The sequence below is a fragment of the Oryzias latipes genome, chromosome 13 (genome assembly GCF_053564925.1).
Source record: "Oryzias latipes strain Hd-rR chromosome 13, Olatipes_Hd-rR_3.1".
In the NCBI taxonomy this organism is placed as follows: domain Eukaryota; kingdom Metazoa; phylum Chordata; class Actinopteri; order Beloniformes; family Adrianichthyidae; genus Oryzias; species Oryzias latipes.
Window position 1 is genome coordinate 15,323,239 of NC_136249.1, and position 15,029 is coordinate 15,338,267.

At 35.4% G+C, this 15,029-nt stretch overlaps 1 protein-coding gene across 7 annotated transcripts in view; it reads left to right on the forward strand.

Moving 5' to 3' along the window:
• Positions 1-15,029, forward strand: part of gria4a (glutamate receptor, ionotropic, AMPA 4a) — a 218,384-nt gene that overhangs the window by 74,286 nt on the left and 129,069 nt on the right. The gene's annotated exons all lie outside the window — the stretch shown is intronic.

Sequence of the window (15,029 nt, forward strand, 5' to 3'; positions counted from 1 at the left end):
TTTGGCTGCCATTTTGTGCCAAAATGTGAGGCAATTTTAAACTTCTTCAAACTTTCACCTATTTTTACCATTCTACTATTACAATGTTCAACCCTTTCATCTTATTCCTTTCAGCTATGACTTTTGGTCCTTCAAATCTTTGAACTTTTCCAGATATTCCCGGATATTCCCAGATTTTCCAATGTTTTTGCTCCATTGGCCACACCTTTGCTTCTTTAAACAATTGTAACTTTAACATTCTTTTGGCTAGAGACACCATTCAAATATTGAAATGTTCACAAGGTTTTGGACTTCAACATAAGGCTCAAAATTATTATGGGATGGCAACACCACCTACAGTTTGGCGGCCATTTTGTGCCAAAATGTGAGGCAATTTTAAACTTCTTCAAACTTTCACCTATTTTTACCATTCTACTATTACAATGTTCAACCCTTTCAGCTCATTCCTTTCAGCTATGACTTTTGGTCCTTCAAATCTTTGAACTTTTCCAGATAGTCCCGGATATTCCCAGATTTTCCAATCTTTTTGCTCCATTGGCCACACCTTTGCTTCTTTAAAATATTGTAACTTTAACATTCTTTTGGCTAGAGACACCATTCAAATATTGAAATGTTCACAAGGTTTTGGACTTCAACATAAGGTTCAAAATTATTATGGGATGGCAACACCACCTACAGTTTGGCGGCCATTTTGTGCCAAAATGTGAGGCAATTTTAAACTTCTTCAAACTTTCACCTATTTTTACCATTCTACTATTACAATGTTCAACCCTTTCATCTTATTCCTTTCAGCTATGACTTTTGGTCCTTCAAATCTTTGAACTTTTCCAGATATTCCCGGATATTCCCAGATTTTCCAATGTTTTTGCTCCATTGGCCACACCTTTGCTTCTTTAAACAATTGTAACTTTAACATTCTTTTGGCTAGAGACACCGTTCAAATATTGAAATGTTAACAAGGTTTTGGACTTCAACATAAAGTTCAAAATTATTATGGGATGGCAACACAAACCTACAGTTTGGCGGCCATTTTGTGCCAAAATGTGAGGCAATTTTAAACTTCTTCAAACTTTCACGTATTTTAATCCTTCTACTATTACAATGTTCAGCCCTTTCAGCTTATTCCTTTCAGCTACGACTTTTAGTCTTTCAAATCTTTGAACTTTTCAAGATATTCCAAGATTTTCCAGGATTTTCCAAGATTTTTGCTTCATTTAAATACATGGAGAATCCTTGAAAACCTTTGTTGCTTTCAAGCATTATAACTTTAACAAGCTTTCAGCTAGAGGCACCGTTCAAACATTGAAATGCTCACAAGGCTTTGGACTTCAACATACGTTTTGAAATTATTATGGGATGGCAACACAACCTACTGTTTGGTGGGCATTTTTTGACAAAATCTGAAGCAAATGTTGCAATAAACTTCATCCATGGCTGGAACTGAACATATTGAAATTCACTGGATCTGGACATATAAGGAATGTGGGCGTGGTTAGCAAACAAAGCTCGTTGCTAAGGACGTCCAAAAGTTTACTTTTTCCGATTCATCTGAAACCGACGTTTATTTGTTCCTCATCTCCAGGCGACCCAAACATAAAATGGTTGCTATGGAGATAAAATCAATAGAAAAGCTGCCATTTTGAAAAGACTGGATTTTCTATCAACTTAGAACATGTAGCTTTGACCAATATGATACTCTCAAACAATGTGTTTTTTGGAGTCAGTTGATGATGCTGATTCCAATGCTAGCACTTTTGGCCATTTTAGCAACATCTTCAAATTTTCAAAAGTTCAGCCATTTTTTCAACAATTTCAGCTTTCATGCTTAACTCCTTCTACAAACTTTGACCTATTTTAGCCATTCTACTATTACAATGTTCAACTTTTTTAGCTTATTCCTGCTATGACTTTCTTTCTCAAATCTTTGAACTTTTAAATATATTCGAGGATTTTTGCTTCATTAAAATACATGGGAAATCTTATAGCTTAACTTCTTATACAGTTTTTTACCCACTTTGACCATTCTACGTTTAAAATGTTGAGCTCTTCCAGCTCTGTTCAGCCATTTCTTTAGCAAATTCAGCTTTCATTCAGCAATACAGCATTCAACCCTGCATTTTCTTCTGGAAATGCAGCCCCTTCTAGTTATTATTATAGTATCTTCCGCCGTTTTTTGGCGTTTAACTACTTCTACAATTTTTAACCTATTTTAACCATTCTACTATTAAAATGTTCATCTCTTTCATCTTATTTCTGCTATGACTTTTGGTTTTTCAAATCCTTTTACTTTTTAAGATATTCCAGGTTTTCCGGGAATTTTTGCTCCATTGAAATACATGGAGAATTTTTCGTTCAGAAGTTCACAGTTAAACTCCTTCTACAATTTTTCACCTATTTTAACCGTTCGACTATGAAAATGTTCAGCTCTTTCATCTTATTCTAGCTATGACATTTTGGTCCTTCAAATCCCTGAACTTTTCCATTTATTCCCGGATATTCCTGAATTTTCCAATCTTTTTGCTCCATTGGCCACACCTTTGCTTCTTTAAACAATTGTAACTTTAACATTCTTTTGGCTAGAGACACCGTTCAAATATTGAAATGTTCACAAGGTTTTGGACTTCAACATAAGGTTCAAAATTATTATGGGATGGCAACACCACCTACAGTTTGGCGGCCATTTTGTGCCAAAATGTGAGGCAATTTTAAACTTCTTCAAACTTTCACCTATTTTTACCATTCTACTATTACAATGTTCAACCCTTTCAGCTTATTCCTTTCAGCTATGACTTTTGGTCCTTCAAATCCTTGAACCTTTCCAGATATTCCCGGATATTCCCAGATTTTCCAATCTTTTTGCTCCATTGGCCACACCTTTGCTTCTTTAAACAATTGTAACTTTAACATTCTTTTGGCTAGAGACACCGTTCAAATATTGAAATGTTCACAAGGTTTTGGACTTCAACATAAGGTTTAAAAATTATTATGGGATGGCAACACCACCTACAGTTTGGCGGCCATTTTGTGCCAAAATGTGAGGCAATTTTAAACTTCTTCAAACTTTCACCTATTTTTACCATTCTACTATTACAATGTTCAACTTTTTCATCTTATTCCTGCTAGGACTTTTGCACCTTTAACCTTTCAAAAGGTTTTTCCAGTACAGTTCAGCCATTTCTTCAGCTAATTCAGCTTTCATTCAGCACTACAGCATTCAACCCTGCATTTTCTTCTGGAAATGCAGCTCCTTCTAGTTATTATTATTATTATTATAGTATCTTCCGCCGTTTTTTGGCGTTTAACTCCTTCTACAATTTTTCACCTATTTTAACCATTCTACTTTTAAAATGTTCATCTCTTTCATCTTATTTCTGCTATGACTTTTGGTTTTTCAAATCCTTTTACTTTTTAAGATATTCCAGGTTTTCCGGGAATTTTTGCTCCATTGAAATACATGGAGAATTTTTCGTTCAGAAGTTCACAGTTAAACTCCTTCTACAATTTTTCACCTATTTTAACCGTTCGACTATGAAAATGTTCAGCTCTTTCATCTTATTCTAGCTATGACATTTTGGTCCTTCAAATCTTTGAACTTTTCCAGATATTCCCGGATATTCCCAGATTTTCCAATGTTTTTGCTCCATTAGCCACACCTTTGCTTCTTTAAACAATTGTAACTTTAACATTCTTTTGGCTAGAGACACCGTTCAAATATTGAAATGTTCACAAGGTTTTGGACTTCAACATAAGGCTCAAAATTATTATGGGATGGCAACACCACCTACAGTTTGGCGGCCATTTTGTGCCAAAATGTGAGGCAATTTTAAACTTCTTCAAACTTTCACCTATTTTTACCATTCTACTATTACAATGTTCAACCCTTTCAGCTTATTCCTTTCAGCTATGACTTTTGGTCCTTCAAATCCTTGAACTTTTCCAGATATTCCCGGATATTCCCAGATTTTCCAATCTTTTTGCTCCATTGGCCACACCTTTGCTTCTTTAAACAATTGTAACTTTAACATTCTTTTGGCTAGAGACACCGTTCAAATATTGAAATGTTCACAAGGTTTTGGACTTCAACATAAGGTTCAAAATTATTATGGGATGGCAACACCACCTACAGTTTGGCGGCCATTTTGTGCCAAAATGTGAGGCAATTTTAAACTTCTTCAAACTTTCACCTATTTTTACCATTCTACTATTACAATGTTCAACCTTTTCAGCTTATTCCTTTCAGCTATGACTTTTGGTCCTTCAAATCCTTGAACTTTTCCAGATATTCCCGGATATTCCCAGATTTTCCAATCTTTTTGCTCCATTGGCCACACCTTTGCTTCTTTAAACAATTGTAACTTTAACATTCTTTTGGCTAGAGACACCGTTAAAATATTGAAATGTTCACAAGGTTTTGGACTTCAACATAAAGTTCAAAATTATTATGGGATGGCAACACCACCTACAGTTTGGCGGCCATTTTGTGCCAAAATGTGAGGCAGTTTTAAACTTCTTCAAACTTTCACGTATTTTAATCCTTCTACTATTACAATGTTCAACCCTTTCAGCTTATTCCTTTCAGCTACGACTTTTAGTCTTTCAAATCTTTGAACTTTTCAAGATATTCCAAGATTTTCCAGGATTTTCCAAGATTTTTGCTTCATTTAAATACATGGAGAATCCTTGAAAACCTTTGTTGCTTTCAAGCATTATAACTTTAACAAGCTTTCAGCTAGAGGCACCGTTCAAACATTGAAATGCTCACAAGGCTTTGGACTTCAACATACGTTTTGAAATTATTATGGGATGCCAACACAACCTACTGTTTGGTGGGCATTTTTTGACAAAATCTGAAGCAAATGTTGCAATAAACTTCATCCATGGCTGGAACTGAACATATTGAAATTCTTTGGATCTGGACATATAAGGAATGTGGGCGTGGTTAGCAAACAAAGCTCGTTGCTAAGGACGTCCAAAAGTTTACTTTTTCCGATTCATCTGAAACCGACGTTGATTTGTTCCTCATCTCCAGGCGACCCAAACATAAAATGGTTGCTATGGAGATAAAATCAATAGAAAAGCCGCCATTTTGAAAAGAGTGGATTTTCTATCAACTTAGAACATGTAGCTTTTACCAATATGATACTCTCAAACAATGTGTTTTTTGGAGTCAGTTGATGATGCTGATTCCAATGCTAGTACTTTTAGCCATTTTAGCAACATCTTCAAATTTTCAACAATTCAGCCATTTTTTCAACAATTTCAGCTTTCATGCTTAAGACCTACAAATTTTGACCTATTTCAGCCATTCTACTATTACAATGTTCAACTTTTTCAGCTTATTCCTGCTAGGACTTTTGCACCTTTAACTTTTCATGGTTCTTCCAGTACAGTTCAGCCATTTCTTCAGCTAATTCAGCTTTCATTCAGCAGTACAGCATTCAACCCTGCATTTTCTTCTGGAAATGCAGCTCCTTCTAGTTATTATTATTATTATTATAGTATCTTCCGCCGTTTTTTGGCGTTTAACTACTTCTACAATTTTTAACCTATTTTAACCATTCTACTTTTAAAATGTTCATATCTTTCATCTTATTTCTGCTATGACTTTTGGTTTTTCAAATCCTTTTACTTTTTAAGATATTCCAGGTTTTCCGGGAATTTTTGCTCCATTGAAATACATGGAGAATTTTTCGTTCAGAAGTTCACAGTTAAACTCCTTCTACAATTTTTCACCTATTTTAACCGTTCGACTATGAAAATGTTCAGCTCTTTCATCTTATTCTAGCTATGACATTTTGGTCCTTCAAATCTTTGAACTTTTCCAGATATTCCCGGATATTCCCAGATTTTCCAATGTTTTTGCTCCATTGGCCACACCTTTGCTTCTTTAAACAATTGTAACTTTAACATTCTTTTGGCTAGAGACACCGTTCAAATATTGAAATGTTCACAAGGTTTTGGACTTCAACATAAGGTTCAAAATTATTATGGGATGGCAACACCACCTACAGTTTGGCGGCCATTTTGTGCCAAAATGTGAGGCAATTTTAAACTTCTTCAAACTTTCACCTATTTTTACCATTCTACTATTACAATGTTCAACCCTTTCAGCTTATTCCTTTCGGCTATGACTTTTGGTCCTTCAAATCCTTGAACTTTTCCAGATATTCCCGGATATTCCCAGATTTTCCAATGTTTTTGCTCCATTGGCCACACCTTTGCTTCTTTAAACAATTGTAACTTTAACATTATTTTGGCTAGAGACACCGTTCAAATATTGAAATTTTCACAAGGTTTTGGACTTCAACATAAGGTTTAAAAATTATTATGGGATGGCAACACCACCTACAGTTTGGCGGCCATTTTGTGCCAAAATGTGAGGCAATTTTAAACTTCTTCAAACTTTCACCTATTTTTACCATTCTACTATTACAATGTTCAACCCTTTCATCTTATTCCTTTCAGCTATGACTTTTGGTCCTTCAAATCTTTGAACTTTTCCAGATATTCCCGGATATTCCCAGATTTTCCAATCTTTTTGCTCCATTGGCCACACCTTTGCTTCTTTAAACAATTGTAACTTTAACATTCTTTTGGCTAGAGACACCGTTCCAATATTGAAATGTTCACAAGGTTTTGGACTTCAACACAAGGCTCAAAATTATTATGGGATGGCAACACCACCTACAGTTTGGCGGCCATTTTGTGCCAAAATGTGAGGCAATTTTAAACTTCTTCAAACTTTCACCTATTTTTACCATTCTACTATTACAATGTTCAACCCTTTCAGCTTATTCCTTTCAGCTATGACTTTTAGTCTTTCAAATGTTTGAACTTTTCAAGATATTCCAAGATTTTCCAGGATTTTCTAAGATTTTTGCTTCATTTAAATACATGGAGAATCCTTGAAAACCTTTGTTGCTTTCAAGCATTATAACTTTAACATGCTTTCAGCTAGAGGCACCGTTCAAACATTGAAATGCTCACAAGGCTTTGGACTTCAACATACGTTTTGAAATTATTATGGGATGGCAACACAACCTACTGTTTGGTGGGCATTTTTTGACAAAATCTGAAGCAAATGTTGCAATAAACTTCATCCATGGCTGGAACTGAACATATTGAAATTCACTGGATCTGGACATATAAGGAATGTGGGCGTGGTTAGCAAACAAAGCTCGTTGCTAAGGACATCCAAAAATTTACTTTTTCCGATTCATCTGAAACCGACATTGATTTGTTCCTCATCTCCAGGCGACCCAAACGTAAAATGGTTGCTATGGAGATAAAATCAATAGAAAAGCCGCCATTTTGAAAAGAGTGGATTTTCTATCAACTTAGAACATGTAGCTTTTACCAATATGATACTCTCAAACAATGTGTTTTTTGGAGTCAGTTGATGATGCTGATTCCAATGCTAGTACTTTTAGCCATTTTAGCAACATCTTCAAATTTTCAACAATTCAGCCATTTTTTCAACAATTTCAGCTTTCATGCTTAAGTCCTACAAATTTTGACCTATTTCAGCCATTCTACTATTACAATGTTCAACTTTTTCAGCTTATTCCTGCTAGGACTTTTGCACCTTTAACTTTTCATGGTTCTTCCAGTACAGTTGAGCCATTTCTTCAGCTAATTCAGCTTTCATTCAGCAGTACAGCATTCAACCCTGCATTTTCTTCTGGAAATGCAGCTCCTTCTAGTTTATTATTATTGGTTGAATGCTGTAAAGCATTCAACCCTTTGTTTTCCTGTTTCTCTTTATTTATTCTTTACGCCTATCTTCCGCCGTTTTTCGCCGCTTAACTCCTTCTACAATTTTTAACCGATTTTAACCATTCAACTTTTAAAATGTTCAGCTCTTTCTGCTTATTTGTGCTATGACTTTTGGTTTTTCAAATCCTTTTACTTTTTAAGATATTCCAGGTTTTCCGGGAATTTTTGCTCCATTGAAATACATGGAGAATTGTTCGTGCAGAAGTTCACAGCTAAACTCCTTCTACAATTTTTCGCCTATTTTAACCGTTTGACTATGAAAATGTTCAGCTCTTTCATCTTATTCTAGCTATGACTTTTGGTCCTTCAAATCCTTGAACTTTTCCAGATATTCCCGGATATTCCCAGATTTTCCAATCTTTTTGCTCCATTGGCCACACCTTTGCTTCTTTAAACTATTGTAACTTTAACATTCTTTTGGCTAGAGACACCGTTCAAATATTGAAATGTTCACAAGGTTTTGGACTTCAACATAAGGCTCAAAATTATTATGGGATGGCAACACCACCTACAGTTTGGCGGCCATTTTGTGCCAAAATGTGAGGCAATTTTAAACTTCTTCAAACTTTCACCTATTTTTACCATTCTACTATATTACAATGTTCAACCCTTTCAGCTTATTCCTTTCAGCTATGACTTTTGTCCTTCAAATCCTTGAACTTTTCCAGATATTCCCGGATATTCCCAGATTTTCCAATCTTTTTGCTTCATTGGCCACACCTTTGCTTCTTTAAACAATTGTAACTTTAACATTCTTTTGGCTAGAGACACCGTTCAAATATTGAAATGTTCACAAGGTTTTGGACTTCAACATAAGGCTCAAAATTATTATGGGATGGAAACACCACCTACAGTTTGGCGGCCATTTTGTGCCAAAATGTGAGGCAATTTTAAACTTTTTCAAACTTTCACCTATTTTTACCATTCTACTATTACAATGTTCAACCCTTTCAGCTTATTCCTTTCAGCTATGACTTTTGGTCCTTCAAATCCTTGAACTTTTCCAGATATTCCCGGATATTCCCAGATTTTCCAATCTTTTTGCTCCATTGGCCACACCTTTGCTTCTTTAAACAATTGTAACTTTAACATTCTTTTGGCTAGAGACACCGTTCAAATATTGAAATGTTCACAAGGTTTTGGACTTCAACATAAGGTTCAAAATTATTATGGGATGGCAACACCACCTACAGTTTGGCGGCCATTTTGTGCCAAAATGTGAGGCAATTTTAAACTTCTTCAAACTTTCACCTATTTTTACCATTCTACTATTACAATGTTCAACTTTTTCAGCTTATTCCTGCTAGGACTTTTGCACCTTTAACTTTTCATGGTTCTTCCAGTACAGTTCATCCATTTCTTCAGCTAATTCAGCTTTCATTCAGCAGTACAGCATTCAACCCTGCATTTTCTTCTGGAAATGCAGCTCCTTCTAGTTATTATAGTATCTTCCGCCGTTTTTTGGCGTTTAACTACTTCTACAATTTTTAACCTATTTTAACCATTCTACTATTAAAATGTTCATCTCTTTCATCTTATTTCTGCTATGACTTTTGGTTTTTCAAATCCTTTTACTTTTTAAGATATTCCAGGTTTTCCGGGAATTTTTGCTCCATTGAAATACATGGAGAATTTTTCGTTCAGAAGTTCACAGTTAAACTCCTTCTACAATTTTTCACCTATTTTAACCGTTCGACTATGAAAATGTTCAGCTCTTTCATCTTATTCTAGCTATGACATTTTGGTCCTTCAAATCCCTGAACTTTTCCATTTATTCCCGGATATTCCTGAATTTTCCAATCTTTTTGCTCCATTGGCCACACCTTTGCTTCTTTAAACAATTGTAACTTTAACATTCTTTTGGCTAGAGACACCGTTCAAATATTGAAATGTTCACAAGGTTTTGGACTTCAACATAAGGTTCAAAATTATTATGGGATGGCAACACCACCTACAGTTTGGCGGCCATTTTGTGCCAAAATGTGAGGCAATTTTAAACTTCTTCAAACTTTCACCTATTTTTACCATTCTACTATTACAATGTTCAACCCTTTCAGCTTATTCCTTTCAGCTATGACTTTTGGTCCTTCAAATCCTTGAACCTTTCCAGATATTCCCGGATATTCCCAGATTTTCCAATCTTTTTGCTCCATTGGCCACACCTTTGCTTCTTTAAACAATTGTAACTTTAACATTCTTTTGGCTAGAGACACCGTTCAAATATTGAAATGTTCACAAGGTTTTGGACTTCAACATAAGGTTTAAAAATTATTATGGGATGGCAACACCACCTACAGTTTGGCGGCCATTTTGTGCCAAAATGTGAGGCAATTTTAAACTTCTTCAAACTTTCACCTATTTTTACCATTCTACTATTACAATGTTCAACTTTTTCATCTTATTCCTGCTAGGACTTTTGCACCTTTAACCTTTCAAAAGGTTTTTCCAGTACAGTTCAGCCATTTCTTCAGCTAATTCAGCTTTCATTCAGCACTACAGCATTCAACCCTGCATTTTCTTCTGGAAATGCAGCTCCTTCTAGTTATTGGTTGAATGCTGTATAGCATTCAACCCTTTGTTTTCCTCTTACGCTATCTTCCGCCGTTTTTCGGCACTTAACTCCTTCTACAATTTTCAACCTATTTTAACCATTCAACTATTAAACTGTTCAGCTCTTTCAGCTTATTACTGCTATGACTTTTGGTTTTTCAAATCCTTGAACTTTTTAAGATATTCCAGGATTTTCCATGATTTTTTCTCCATTGAAATACATGGAGAATTTTTCGTGCAGAAGTTCACAGTTAAACTTCTTCTACAATTTTTCACCTATTTTAACCATTCAACTATTAAAATGTTCAGCTCTTTCATCTTATTCCAGCTATGACATTTTGTCCTTCAAATCCTTGAACTTTTCCAGATAGTCCCGGTTATTCCCGGATTTTCCAATCTTTTTGCTCCATTGGCCACACCTTTGCTTCTTTAAACAATTGTAACTTTAACATTCTTTTGGCTAGAGACACCGTTCAAACATTGAAATGATTTTCCGGTTCCGGGTTATACAGCAGGACGCGTGGCGTGCCTCTCTGCGAATACAACTATCTTCAAATTACTTAAAAAGTTGATTTTTCTCCAAAAAAGAGAGCTGACCATGCCCCCGAAGAAACCCCAGGAATATGAAGAGCTCAAAAAGTCTCTTGACATTATTCAAGAAACGCTGAAAAGTTTTATGGATCAAGTGTCGGCTAAGCTAACACCACTCTGGGAGATGATGGAAGAGTTCCGAAGATTTCGGGCTCAAAACGAGCAGCGAGAAAACCGGGTCGAGATTCTGGAGAAAAGACTGGACGATGTTGAACAGCAAGTAAGGATGAATAATGTCATTCTCACTGGAGTACCAATCAAGCCTCGAGCGAAGCTGAATGCAGCAGGAGCTAGCACTGCTAATGCTAGCGCTAGCGTAGCTAGCAGTTCTAATACGGAGTTCGGTGCAGCGTCGCTGGAACAGCAAATACTTTCATTTCTCACATCTAAAGGGATTTCCCTGGATCTCAATACCATCGAGACCTGCCACCTGCTCCCCAGGAGAAAGGAGACGGATAAACCAGCGATCCTCATCAGGTTTGTGAATCACAAACACAAGCTAGCTTTGATGACCCAAAGGAAACAACTGAAAGGTTCGGCTGCTTATCTGAACGACCATCTGACCAGAAGGAATGCTGAAATCTCAAAACATGCACGGCTTCTCAGGAAGCGTAAGCAGATTGAGAACACTTGGGTTAAAGGCTGCAGGATTTACGTCAAACCGCTCGGTCCAGAGGACCGGTCCAAGGTTCTGGTCGTGAACACCATGAAGGACTTTGAGAAGTGCTTGATTACGGTTGTCTGAAACAACGTGGAGTAATAAATCAAAGAGCCAAATAATTTCAAGAAATATGACACCTGGAATCATCACTTTCTCCGTATGCCTGACGTAACCTGAATAGCAGCAGAGTTCTGACCTGCAGACAACTTGACCTCAACTTTCACCGCAGCTGATATCAGCTGAAGAAGGATATGTACCTGAATCTAATGTCTGCAGACATAACATGGAAGAAAACTATTAACTGTTTAAACCAAGAAAATCGGCTGTTATCAGTAAAAGAAGAAACGCCAACCTTGGACAATTCGACAGTTTATGGACCCTTTTTATTTTTCCCCCACAGCATTACTTTATTATATAAAAAAAAGAAGAAAAAAAAGAAAAATACAAAAAAAAAAAAAAAAAAAATACAAAAAGAGTAAAACAAATGATTAATCACCTTTGAAAATTGTTAAATTGATTGACTTTTGATGATAGTACTTCACTAGCTCCCAAAATTGATAAATTGATTCAAAAATCTTTGCTAATGTAGCATAACTTTGCACATGTTTTTAACTTTTGATACTTGATGAAATTTTTGCTATGAAAATTCCTGAAACAGTGTTGTGTCTATTTTACTGATATAGTATTATGTTTTAACATAATTTGCATATATTTCAGATGCTGCATTTGCCATGTTGATTTCTAAAATAGTTATTTTTGACGTAGTACTTAAGTAATTCATCTTTGTCATGTGCTTTATTGATACCTTATGATTATTAATTCTGTCTGATAAAACCTAGGAACCGGATATTGATAAATCATGTAATAAAATGGTTATAGTATAACGGGGTGGGATTATATAAGTTCGCTTCCTTCCACTCCCTTTCAAGCAATATTTATTAATTATGTCTAATTATCCTAAGTTTGATTAGTTACCGTATGAATGTATAACTGATGATTATATTGTTTTTGTGTATTATTTCTATTTGATTGCTTGAAATAAACCATTTCAAATCAAAAAAAAAAAAAAAAAAAAAAAAAAAAATGTTCACAAGGTTTTGGACTTCAATATAAGGCTCAAAATTATTATGGGATGGCAACACCACCTACAGTTTGGCGGCCATTTTTTGCCAAAATGTGAGGCAATTTTAAACTTCTTCAAACTTTCACCTATTTCAATCATTCTACTATTTCAATGTTCAACTCCTTCAGCTTATTCCTTTCAGCTATTACTTTTGGTCCTTCAAATCTTTGAACTTTTCAAGATATTCCAGGATTTTCCAAGATTTTCGCTCCATTTAAATACATTGAGAATCCTTGAAAACCTTTGGTTCTTTCAACCATTGTAACTTCAACATGCCTTTAGCAAGAGATACCGTTCAAACGTTAAATTGATCACAAGGCTTTGGACTATAAAATAGGTTTAGAAATCATTACGGGATGTCAACACAACCTACTGTTTGGTGGCCATTTTTTGACCAAATCTGAAGCAAATATTGCATTTAACTTCATCCATGGCTGGAACTGAACATATTGAAATTCACTGGATCTGGACATATAAGGAATGTGGGCGTGGTTAGCAAACAAACTTCGTTGCTATGGACGTCCAAAGGTTTACTTTTTCTGATTTGTCTGAAACTGACGTCGATTGGTTCGTCATCCCCAGGCGACCCAAACATAAAATGGTTGCTATGGAGATAGAATTAATAGAAAAGCCGCCATTTTGAAAAAAGTGGATTTTCTATCAACTTAGACATGTAGCTTTTACCAATATGATACTCTCAAACAATGTGTTTTTTTGAGTCGGTTGATGATGCTGATTCCAATGCTATCACTTTTAGCCATTTTAGCAACATCTTCAAATTTTCAACAGTTCAGCCATTTTTTCAACAATTTCAGCTTTAATGCTTAACTCCTTCTACAAATTTTGACCTATTTTAGACATTCTACTATTACAATGTTAACCTTTTTCAGCTTATTCCTACTAGGACTTTTGATCATTTAACTTTTCAAGGTTTTTCCAGTACAGTTCAGACATTTCTTCAGCAAATTTAGCTTTCATTCAGCAGTACAGCATTCAACCCTGCATTTTCTTCTGGAAATGCAGCTCCTTCTAGTTATTATAGTATCTTCCGCCGTTTTTTGGCGTTTAACTACTTCTACAATTTTTAACCTATTTTAACCATTCTACTTTTAAAATGTTCATCTCTTTCATCTTATTTCTGCTATGACTTTTGGTTTTTCAAATCCTTTTACTTTTTAAGATATTCCAGGTTTTCCGGGAATTTTTGCTCCATTGAAATACATGGAGAATTTTTCGTTCAGAAGTTCACAGTTAAACTCCTTCTACAATTTTTCACCTATTTTAACCGTTCGACTATGAAAATGTTCAGCTCTTTCATCTTATTCTAGCTATGACATTTTGGTCCTTCAAATCTTTGAACTTTTCCAGATATTCCCGGATATTCCCAGATTTTCCAATCTTTTTGCTCCATTGGCCACACCTTTGCTTCTTTAAACAATTGTAACTTTAACATTCTTTTGGCTAGAGACACCGTTCAAATATTGAAATGTTCACAAGGTTTTGGACTTCAACATAAGGTTCAAAATTATTATGGGATGGCAACACCACCTACAGTTTGGCGGCCATTTTGTGCCAAAATGTGAGGCAATTTTAAACTTCTTCAAACTTTCACCTATTTTTACCATTCTACTATTACAATGTTCAACCCTTTCATCTTATTCCTTTCAGCTATGACTTTTGGTCCTTCAAATCTTTGAACTTTTCCAGATATTCCCGGATATTCCCAGATTTTCCAATCTTTTTGCTCCATTGGCCACACCTTTGCTTCTTTAAACAATTGTAACTTTAACATTCTTTTGGCTAGAGACACCGTTCAAATATTGAAATGTTCACAAGGTTTTGGACTTCAACATAAGGCTCAAAATTATTATGGGATGGCAACACCACCTACAGTTTGGCGGCCATTTTGTGCCAAAATGTGAGGCAATTTTAAACTTCTTCAAACTTTCACCTATTTTTACCATTCTACTATTACAATGTTCAACCCTTTCATCTTATTCCTTTCAGCTATGACTTTTGGTCCTTCAAATCTTTGAACTTTTCCAGATATTCCCGGATATTCCCAGATTTTCCAATGTTTTTGCTCCATTGGCCACACCTTTGCTTCTTTAAACAATTGTAACTTTAAAATTCTTTTGGCTAGAGACACCGTTCAAATATTGAAATGTTCACAAGGTTTTGGACCTCAACATAAGGTTCAAAATTATTATGGGATGGCAACACCACCTACAGTTTGGCGGCCATTTTGTGCCAAAATGTGAGGCAATTTTAAACTTCTTCAAACTTTCACCTATTTTAATCCTTCTACTATTACAATGTTCAACCCTT